The following is a 10,434-nucleotide window of genomic DNA, read 5'->3' on the forward strand; positions in this document are numbered from 1 at the left end:
GCTGGTGTTTGGGAAAGGTGACAAGCCAACAATTGGACAAGCCCTGGATGGCCAATATTGGACAACGCTTGGCAAAGTATCTTGTTATGATAATGCCAATGGGTGGACCCCACGCTATTTTCATGCACATTTTTGGCTTTGTGGCCAGTCCTTATGACCAATGCTTATTTTATGAGTTGCCTCGCGGCCCGATTTCTGCTTTATACATGCCAGTATACAGGAAATTATTAAACGAGTGCGCATTATTTATTTAATGCGCACTCGTTAAATAATTTCCTGTACAATGGCATGTATAAAACAGAAATGGAACCGCGAGGCACAATAAGCAAACTGCATCAACTTTGCGAAGCAATTATAGATAAGTGACTTGCCAAAAACAATTGAGCAACACAACACACCGGGTCTCTCTGTGTAGCTTTTTTATTATGCACATCAAATATACGAGAAACCTGGCTTAACAGTGGCAAGAATACGAACACAAACATGAAAGCAAACACAAACACAACAGTCGAGAAAAAAATTTAAAAAGCGCTGCTCATGAAGCGCGAACCAATTATCATTCGTTTAACTGCTTGAGATGCCTACAAAACAGAAGCATTCAGGTAAATGAAAACAGGACCCTCATTCACGTTAATTCGCCGACGTGCCAAGATCACAATATGTTGTTGAACAGCACTATAGCCCAGCTTGGAAAGCTTGTCACTGCTGCACCCGCCACTTGTCCACGGGAAACACCTGTGCGTCGTAGCGCCTGTAATAAGTAAAAAAAAATAGTTCACTATAATGCAAAATTCACGCTGCTTACTAAATACAGCACCTATACAAGCCTTACCACATGTCCGTGTGAAAATATTCAGCCTAAAGTTCTAGCTTGTTAACACTCGCTATGAAACATAAAACGTACTGCACTATTCATTTTTCAATACTGCGTTTTACGGTAGCAGTTACTTGGCTCGTTCTTGAGAAAACAGTCCGGAATTTCACCGAAAATGGGCTTCACTCGTATTGCAGTCGCGCAAGGTAATATAAAAAGTACAATAGACAAAGCAACACGCCAGCGGTTCCGTGAAATTTTGTTGTGCCTTCGCTCACTTCTGCCCCGTCAGACGCGCAAGACGCGAACGGAACCGACGGAGCGACGGAGAAGCCCAGCGGTAGTGCAATTACTTTGTCGCTCGACAATACCTTTACGTTGCCCAAGAAAATAATGAAATGAAAGCTTCATTAATAGGTAGAGTTTAATTAAGCCAGCTTAATACATCCGCAACTCTTATACTGCACACGAGTCTTGCTTCAACGCATGCTGAACGTCGAGAACCTGCAGTCCATGGGAGCACGGCTGCTTGTTCGGAAAACACAAAGCCGGAAAAAGGATAGCTAGAACTGGCGTCACACAATTGGAAGCACATGTATGTGACCACTTTTTTCTTCGCAAGAACCAACAACACTAAGCAGCACTCGCGAGCGCCAGTTATAAACGACAGCTGAAGTTTTGGCGGGAACGAGCGCGAGCACTCCCGCACCGCGAAAAAATGAAATAGTGACTTACGTTTTCAGCGGCGGCCGTAGCAGGCAAACGATGTTATTACACCAGTCAGGTATACTCCACACAGCCACCGACACCAAAACGCACCTCACAGACACGTAGAGGAGTACTACCAGTACTACCGCAGTTTCAATGCCACAAAAGAGACGGAGCCGTCGGTGCAACGCGCCGGTCCACAGGCCCCGCCGCGGGTTCAAAGAACGCGCAAAGGCACAACGCTGAAGTAGTTCGACGTTCACCGTTGCGTTAGGACACACAAATGACCAATTCCTACTGAACGTTTAACACTCTCTCTCACGCTGTTTTGAATAAGCTGCACGTTAGTTTAAGTACGCTTTGTTTCGTGGCACGGTGCTGTGGCTCTTTAGGTAACTACTTTTTGCTGCGTTTTGGCCTGTTCACTGCGCTCTAACCGTCGTAATCTGTCATGTTGGGGAACCGCCGCCACCGCCGCGGGCAACGACCGCAGTGCTGCCCTCGAGTGGTGCTGCTTGCGCGCCGGGTGCGCATGTATACACGCAAAATAACGCACACGAGTGCTCTACAGTGAGACTTCATGCAACAATATGCAACAACAGGCAAGGCTGTCGGCATTTACATCTGCCAATACTTTTTATTTAAATGTGCTACTTGACACAAGCGTGAAAATGATTTGGAACTACTTTTTTAAATGCAGAGCATTTCAGTAACTCACGATGTCACCCGCGTTGGCGTCCGTAGTCCGCACGCTCACTGCGCATTCGCGTCGAGTCGAGGCGATAGCGAACTCTCTCGCGAGGGGCATTGGATTGGATTCGAACACACTCTCGTGAGGGGCATTGGATTGGATTCGATTGGATTGGCTTGGATTGGCTTGGCTTGGCTTGGATTGGATTGGATTCGATTTGGATTGGATTGGATTAAAGTGGATTGTGTTGGATTGTGTTGCGTCATACCCGCGGCACGTTGCGTCATAGCCGCGGCAGACGCGCTGGGGCCGGCGCATGTGCTGTACTCTCTCTTCCGCGGTTTCCTCTCCTTCTAGCGCGGCGCATATAACCGGTGTGCCGTTCTCCGGCGAAGCAACATCCGCGCTTGGCTCAAACACCTAGAGTCCACGCCGCTTTACAAGTACGCCAACGTCGTCGACTGGGACCGGCTTACGCAGTCCCCTCAACGTAAATAAGCGGCGGAGCGCGCGTTCGGAATTCAGTTAAGGGCGTCCATGCTTGGCTTTCGCTTGACGTGACGCTTTGCTTGACTCGAGTAGATGCGACGCATTTACTCGAGTTCCCCCCGTGGGAAGATGCGGGCGGCTTTTGATGTGCGCTGCGCGTGAAAACAAATTCAAAAACACGCAAACTTCAGTAATATTTTGAGTGAACTTGAGTGGTCATTCAACTAACAAGAAAATGCCAAGACGTGCGTAAAGGCACTCATAAATACATGCGTCACATATAGGCTACTACTCTTCATAAAATTTTATGATCAAAAATTACGTCTGAATGAGCGCGCTGTCCAGTGTGATTTTTTGCAGGCCGGTCGTATAGCGCTCGTTGTCCACGAATGGCTTTTGCGTACAGGCCGGCGTCTGGCCAATCTATCGGCTGTCCAGTGTGATTTTTTGCGCACCGGCCAATGCGTGTCCTCAAGGCCGGTCGTATAGCGCTCGTTGTCCACGAATGGCCTTTGCGTACAGGCCGGCGTCTGGCCAAGCTATCGGAAGCCAAAGGGAAGCCAAGGGGCGTCCAATGATTGGCTATCGGCCAATGCTGCTTAGGTAGTCCACCTGACGTAGTGATAGGTGACAACGTGACCTTATTTAAAGGGACCGTGCAGACGAAATACAAGTTCGTTTTATTCGAAAGAGTGGGTGTTTTACAGAGCCCCCCAGCATTTGTCCGGCTGCAGGTGCTGCTTTATTATCTGAAAAATCAATCAATTTAAGGTAAAATTTTGATTCTCCCCCCAAATTCTGTGTTTCGTGACATTTGCTATGACGTGAGAACGACACGTCTTCCAGCAATTGTTAGTACGCCGTTTAGTCTGCAGCGGACTGGGAACGTCTTGTTTACCGTCAGTCCTCCTAGATGGCGCCACAGTACAGCGCAGGACCTCTGTCCGCTTTTGCTTTGTTTCTGACCGTATGTGCCCCTGACTTGTTTTTGTTACGGTTGGAAGTAATCGTTTCGTGAAACATTAGGTATGTTCGAAAAACACGGTCACGTAAGACAACGTCGCTTACGCTGATCGGCCAGTATCGTGTGATGCAACCCCAATGCGCCGGACTGCTGTGCAGCTATAACAAGCAGAGTGCGTGCAAGAACACAATTTTGGTGCAGTTTCTCTCAAACTCGTTTATTTGACACTTCTATGTACAAACATGCTTAGAAAAAAAGAATATTCTCGAACAAACAAGGGAAGTGCGAAAACTTGGTTGTCCCCGATCGGGGACTGTGGGACTCAACGGGTGTGAAATTCCAAGAAGCAGTTGCGGTTTTGCAGGCACAGAAATATACCGCACTTCAAGCACTTCACTCTTGATTTTCCACTGCAGCCTGGATTTCGGCACCTGTTGTGGGATCCAAGCTTTTGTTGCTCGGGAAAATGCCCCATCATGTCATACCGAACATCATTAGGGGGGAGAGCAGTGACCTTGCCTCTCTTTGTTGCACTTGCTTGCGCATCTTCCTCGTCACTGTCGACTTCGGCCTCTCTCAACCTTTTGAATCGTGGCGCCGTTTCTGCTTTGATCAAAGCAATGGCAATGTCCATTTTGAACGTCAAGAGGTCAAGCCTTTGCTGCTTCGGTGTCGCACTTTGCTCACAAAGCCTCTGGTACTCAATCCACCCATTTCAGCAGGCCATGTCGAGGAATTGTGCAAACACGCGAACCGTCCACTTTTTTGTTCGCATCGAGATGCGATAGTACGAAACAAAACGGTCAATCAAGTCGACTCCCCCCATGAATTGATTGTACTCCGCTACAGCATCCGGTTGCGGCACTTTGACCTTCTTTTTCTCGTCTTTCGACCATCTCTGGCAGCTTCCTTCTGGTGCAACGCCAAATGCAGTGGACAAAACTAGGGCGGATTTGTTGTCTTTCCATTTCACAAGGCACATTTTGCCGTCACTGCGTACTTTGCAGTCTGAGTCTTCGCGCTTCATGTCCCGGTCTTGTGACATTACAAGTGCCACACCTCCAGTCCGGTTGGCCATCACTGTTCCGGTCAGAAAGATGCTTTTTTCGACCAGGCGCTCAGCAATCTTCACACCTGTGAAATAGCGATCGGTAAATAGGAAAGTATCTCGATCCCTATTCAGCGTTTCAACAAGCTTCTTGATGATACTTCCTCCAAGTCCAAACTCCCGCATGTCTTCCACATTGACTGTACCCTTGCCAGCATAGATAGCAAAGTCCAGAACCAAGCCATCTGGGGATGCCATTACGAAGTTTTTGAGACCCACGGGATTTGGCTTGGAAGGAACGCATTGCCGCACAGGGCATCTTCCGGTAAAAGGAACCATTTGTTCATCGATCGACACCTCACGAGACCGAGGTAACTCCAGGCAGGCATTTCTGAACGAGGTCAGAATGGGCTTTACCAGAACGAGCCTGTTTTCCTCCCGCTCTTTCGGAGTGATCGAAAGCTTATTCACAAAGTGAACGTAACTCCTCAGCTCAAAAAACCTGTTTCGGGGCATCGCTTGCGCAACCAAGTCTACTCTAAACATCCGCGACCAGTAAAGTCTGACCCTCGGAAGCTTGAGAATCCCCATGACAATGTGGATACCCACAAAAATCTTCAGTTCTTTGGCGTCCGTTTGAACAGACTTCCCTCTTACTTGCACAGAGTACAGGTTCGTCTGAAATGCACATTCCTCCCAGAATTCTTCAGGAAAGTATTTCAAGAAATACTTCAATGGAGTGTCGGGGTTTTCGCATTCTTGACTGAGCACTTCGTCTTCTATTGTCAAGGCAGGAAACCTAAATGAAAAGTAAAGACGACGCATTCATACGCAAAGTTTTATCCTGTTACACTCCAATTGCCTTTTTTTTCAACCTATGGCTAGTATAGAAAGGCAAAAATACTTACGTTCCGCTGCTCCACTTCAGTGCAGTGTGTCCTCCTCGTCGTACGGGATTTGTGTCCTCGGGGCTGTCATCCATTTCTGACTCCGAATCGCAATCTTCTTGAAGATCTTTAGCGACACTGTCGATGTCTTCAGAATCTGATAGATCGGCATCACTTTCGTCAAGAAGAGCGTGGATCTCGTCGTCCGTCAAGTACCTCGCTGAAAGCGACAAAGTAGTAATTAGGACCCACTGTCCCCGTTCGGGGACACAGATTTTATTTCCGCCTCACAAAAAACTTCAGCAATGTACGCCGCGCAAAGCTAACTCAAACTGTGCGGGAACACTTGAAATAGCTCTAAAATTTTCCAATTGCAATTTAGGCGAAAAATGTCGAGGAAAATTAAAAGTACTTTCGACGAGGTCGGCAGTGTGCGCTGTGCGTGGGAGATTCCATTTTGAAGCGCGCTTTGCTCGGATTTCGCTTAAGGTCCCTAAAATTTCTTTCAGGGACCTTAATTTCGCTGGACTAGGAGCGCCACCTCTCGGAGGTTAGACAAAGCAGTACCTACTGAGGCGGCAAATTCAAACTTTGAGTTAAAATGCGCGCTTGCTGAATCTTTGCACCCAATCGGCCTACTGTCCCCGATCGGGGACGTAGGGACTGAAGAGGGTAGGAACAGCTGTGCGCAGTGGTACTTCTATGTTTACGTGTAGTTTCGTAACTTGCGTTGATTACCCAACCGCTATTACTGCTATAAAATGAATATGTATTACATTTAAGCAAAAAAAATAGCGCGTTCTGAAAGCTTATACGCCCTGCCTAACTTGTTTTTGCTTTTGCCTGCCTCAGCCAATCTCACAGCTCCGCATATTACGTCATAGCTTCTAGTGCGGGAAATGAGCTAGGGAGTCGCATGGCCATTCCCCCCTTTTCCTAATTATGTAGCTTATTTGAGTGAAGTTTGCGTTAAAAGTGGTGTCACTATGATTCTGGTGAGACAATCTTTCGGATGAACCAATCTTGTGTTTGGCTCATCCGAAAAAATATTCATCCCAAACATTCATCCCGTTTTCTGCGGCGTGCACTTGCAGCTGCCCATCAAGGACCACTGCACAAAGGACGCCAGTCGGCTTTCCAGTAGGTCCATGTCGAGGTCTGTTCGATGCAGCAGCACGGTGTTGAAGGTCAGGTTGACGGCCATGGCGCCGGATGTGCAGGGTAGACGAACTTGTCTTGCCGCTTCGCACAAACGCCACCAAGAATACCACGAAACTTAAGCCTGCTGCACGCTAAGGCCACGGAGCAAGAATATATAGGGGCGAAACGCCCCATTGCGGCAACCGCGGACAAGCGACCGGATATGGACGAAATGATAGCGGCCGCAATTCATACCGTGGCTGTGCAATGAAATGCCGAATTGTGGCGGCCGCGCAGTTCTTAACCTATCACGAGCGCTTGTGCCGCGCTGGAAAGCCTCGTGCGATTCCCCTCCTGTTTTGTTTTTGCCCCGTGACAACGCAAGGTCATCAAGTGCGATCTCTACTACTCTGCTCCGTGCCTCATAGCGCGAAGTGGCTTCGGCGACGAACAAAACACAAACTTTTCTTGAATATGCAGCGATTAACCACTGCATACCCCACGGGAAATCTTGGGTACAAACGGAAGAGCCCGCCTGCACATTTATCTCATGCGTGCTTGTACCTTGCCTTGAGCTGTTAGATTAAGTTGGCTTTTCCGCATGCCGCTTAAGCTGTGTAATAAAGCCACACAGGGATAAACTTGTAAGAAACTTTTCTGATGCAAAGCAGCTCATTCGTGGTGTTTAAGTAACGCTTAAGAACTTAAGGCACATTTTTTTTTGCAATGAGATTTTAAAAGTTTTACACCCCTTATCCTGCCCGGCTTTTTTTGTTATTACAGGCGGTTTCAGTATGTAGACACAGGAAAATGAAGCATGTGTGACAAATTACGCCTGCTGGTGGACCTTCCTTTCCTTTTTTTCTTGTCATAAATTAATTCATTCATATATAAATCTTTTATCAGCCGCATAATGTCACAGGTAATGCAGCTGATGCAATGCTTTTTTTCATCACGGTTTGTATTGTGCATTGAACGTTTCTTACCAAGCTCCGAAGACTCCTCTGGGCAATTTAACGTCACGAATGGTAAAAAAAATTGTCTGCGGAAGCAATGCCCATCTTCTCATTCTTGTCATTTCCTAGTTTATGAGAGCTGCTGTAGCCAACCATTGTATGTTACATTTATAAACAACAAAATGCAGGGAAAACACCGTCTCCAAGCAGGAGGACAGCTATCAATAAGAATTTGCTTTCAGTTTCAAATGTGGTGTGTTCCCCAATTGGCAGGGCAACGGCTATTATTTCCAAGCAACATAAGATGCCCATAATTTTGCTCAAGTATATATTTATTTATTTGAATACCCTAAAGGCCCCGAGAGGCATTACATAGGGGGGGATACTATCCATACAATGCATATGTCAACACGCATAAAAAAGACCGCACTGAGAGAACAGACAACTGGGCAAAAGAAACATTCGTAAAAAAAAAGGAAGGAAAAAAAAGAAGAAGAACAAGAAGCGACACGGAGTTACCACACAGCGCATCTCATACCCGCAGTACATTCCAATGCCAAGAAGTACACATGGCAGCCGAATATCAACGCTGCACTGGCACACAAGATACAACAGGGCACACAAGAAGTATCACTCGGAACTTTCCACATTCAGAAATTTGCGCAGAGCAGATTGGAAGTTAGACGGGTCATACACCGCTACAATCTCGCGGGGTAGCTCGTTCCACTCGCTTACGGATAGCAGAAAAGGGGAATTTTGGTACTTTTTGGTTCTTGCGAATATGGGCGAGACTTTACGATCATGGTCAGTGCGATTGGACACATAATGGGCTGGAAAAATATGAGCACACGAAAAAGATGTAATACCATGATAAAGAGAGTGAAAAAAGGTCAAACGGAAGAATTTACGACGAGTGCTAAGGTCTGGAAGATTAAGAATCTGTTTTAATGCCGATACACTTTGGTATGGCGAGTACGAGCGCAGAATGAACCGGGCAGCCTTATTTTGAATGGACTCGATACAGTCGGACAGAATAGCTGTGTGAGGGTTCCAAATAATAGAAGCATAGTCGAGGGTTGTACGGATGAGGGAAATGTATGCTCCAAGTCTGGTGACATGGTTTGCAAGATATAAACGGCGCTTCAGAAAGCCAAGTTTTTTTAGTGCCTTGTTTGTTATGTGCTCAATATGCATGGTCCAGTTTAAATCAGGAGTAAATATCACACCTAGATACTTGAAAGAATGGGTTCGTTCAATTGTTGAACTGCATAACGTGTATTGATGAAATGGAGTATTTAGCTTCGAAGAAAATGTCATTACCTTAGTTTTCTCGGTATTAATTTCCATTTTCCACACGTGGCACCATTCTGCGAGGGTATTTATATCACTTTGTAAAATAGCTATGTCATCGGTGGTAGTGATCTGCCTATAAATTATACAATCATCGGCAAATAGCCGTATTGTTGATGTTATATTGTTCGCAATGTCATTAATATATATCAGGAATAATAAAGGCCCTAAAACTGATCCTTGAGGTACTCCTGACCTAACACAACAAACTCATAGACTCATAGGCGGTCACATGCGGATAAAATTATTCTGGGCTATCTTCATTCGTTCACTGCAACTCGTCCGCGGTCATAGTTGTCATGCAGGGTGTGATGCTTAGCATGATGAAAATCGGAATACGTCTACTTTGTTGGACTCATAATGCGTCTAATCACAATATGTCTACTCATGAATGCCTAAATAACTAATCATTCAGAAAAAATAGCTTAAAACGAGCTGAAAAAAACGAAGCCTCCTGCCCATTTCACCCTAATAAAAAGAAGAGAAGATGAAACTGCTATTTTACATTGTTTGCAGGTTATTCACAAATAAGTCTCCTGCAAAGGGTTCAAGACAGGCTGTTATTTCTTGCACTTTCAAGGAGGCATCAACGCTGCTATTGTTTTGCAGTATAACGCAAATTTTATTACGTCACTTCCTCACCTTCAATTGGCATTGTTCCTTCTGGGTGACCTGTAAACCCAAAGCACAAAAATATACAGGTCAAAACTCAGTACTTTTGTTTTGTTCTTTTTCGTTTTGTGTTAATATTTTTTTCCTATGGCACAATGCCATTCTCGAAACCAACTTTCCTGAACAAACCGATTGAGCACAATTTTTCTTCGATTATGCACTTCGATTAGTTCGATAATCCAATAGTTCGATATAGCCGAACCCGCTTATAACGAGCTGATCGTTACGAGTTCGCAATCAGCGGGAGCCCTGCCCCCTACCCAACTCCACCATCCCCGCATGCAGAAACGAACAGTAAAGTAGCCATTACCACACCCAAAATAATCCATCTATTGCAAGTAATAAAGCTACTTTCTGCCCCAATTGTCTACTTTGCAAAAAAAAAAAAAAGCGGTGATTTTTGTTTTCACTTTCGTTTTGGCGGCTTCAACTAGCATAGCATTCTCTACACGAAATATTGTTTGCACTAGTTCGAGTCCGCGTCCTCAAAAATCGAAGAAGCATTGGCGGAGCACATCGACTGCCGAAAGCGCTTCATTACAAGCGTCGGACGGCTTTCACTTGTGACATCATCGGGAACATTGGCGAGCTCTTCCCACAGTTCACCAATGCTGCTGTCTTGGTCCGAACTCGCTGACTGTGCGGGTTTCATCGTTAGTCCCGCGCGTCCGAAACAGTTACGGAAAGTGTCGGGCGTCACGTCGCTCCGTGCGAG

The 10,434-nt window shown here is 46.1% G+C and overlaps 1 long non-coding RNA gene across 1 annotated transcript; it reads right to left on the minus strand.

Moving 5' to 3' along the window:
• Positions 1-404: 404 nt before the first annotated feature.
• Positions 405-1,672, minus strand: LOC144167923 (uncharacterized). Its single transcript, XR_013322148.1, has 2 exons — positions 1,550-1,672; positions 405-751 (listed from the first exon to the last, which is right to left on the minus strand). It is a non-coding gene; the product is annotated as an uncharacterized LOC144167923 (long non-coding RNA).
• Positions 1,673-10,434: the final 8,762 nt, after the last annotated feature.

This window comes from Haemaphysalis longicornis, unplaced genomic scaffold (assembly GCF_048455015.1).
Source record: "Haemaphysalis longicornis isolate Haplotype H1 unplaced genomic scaffold, Haemaphysalis longicornis Haplotype H1 scaffold_1, whole genome shotgun sequence".
In the NCBI taxonomy this organism is placed as follows: domain Eukaryota; kingdom Metazoa; phylum Arthropoda; class Arachnida; order Ixodida; family Ixodidae; genus Haemaphysalis; species Haemaphysalis longicornis.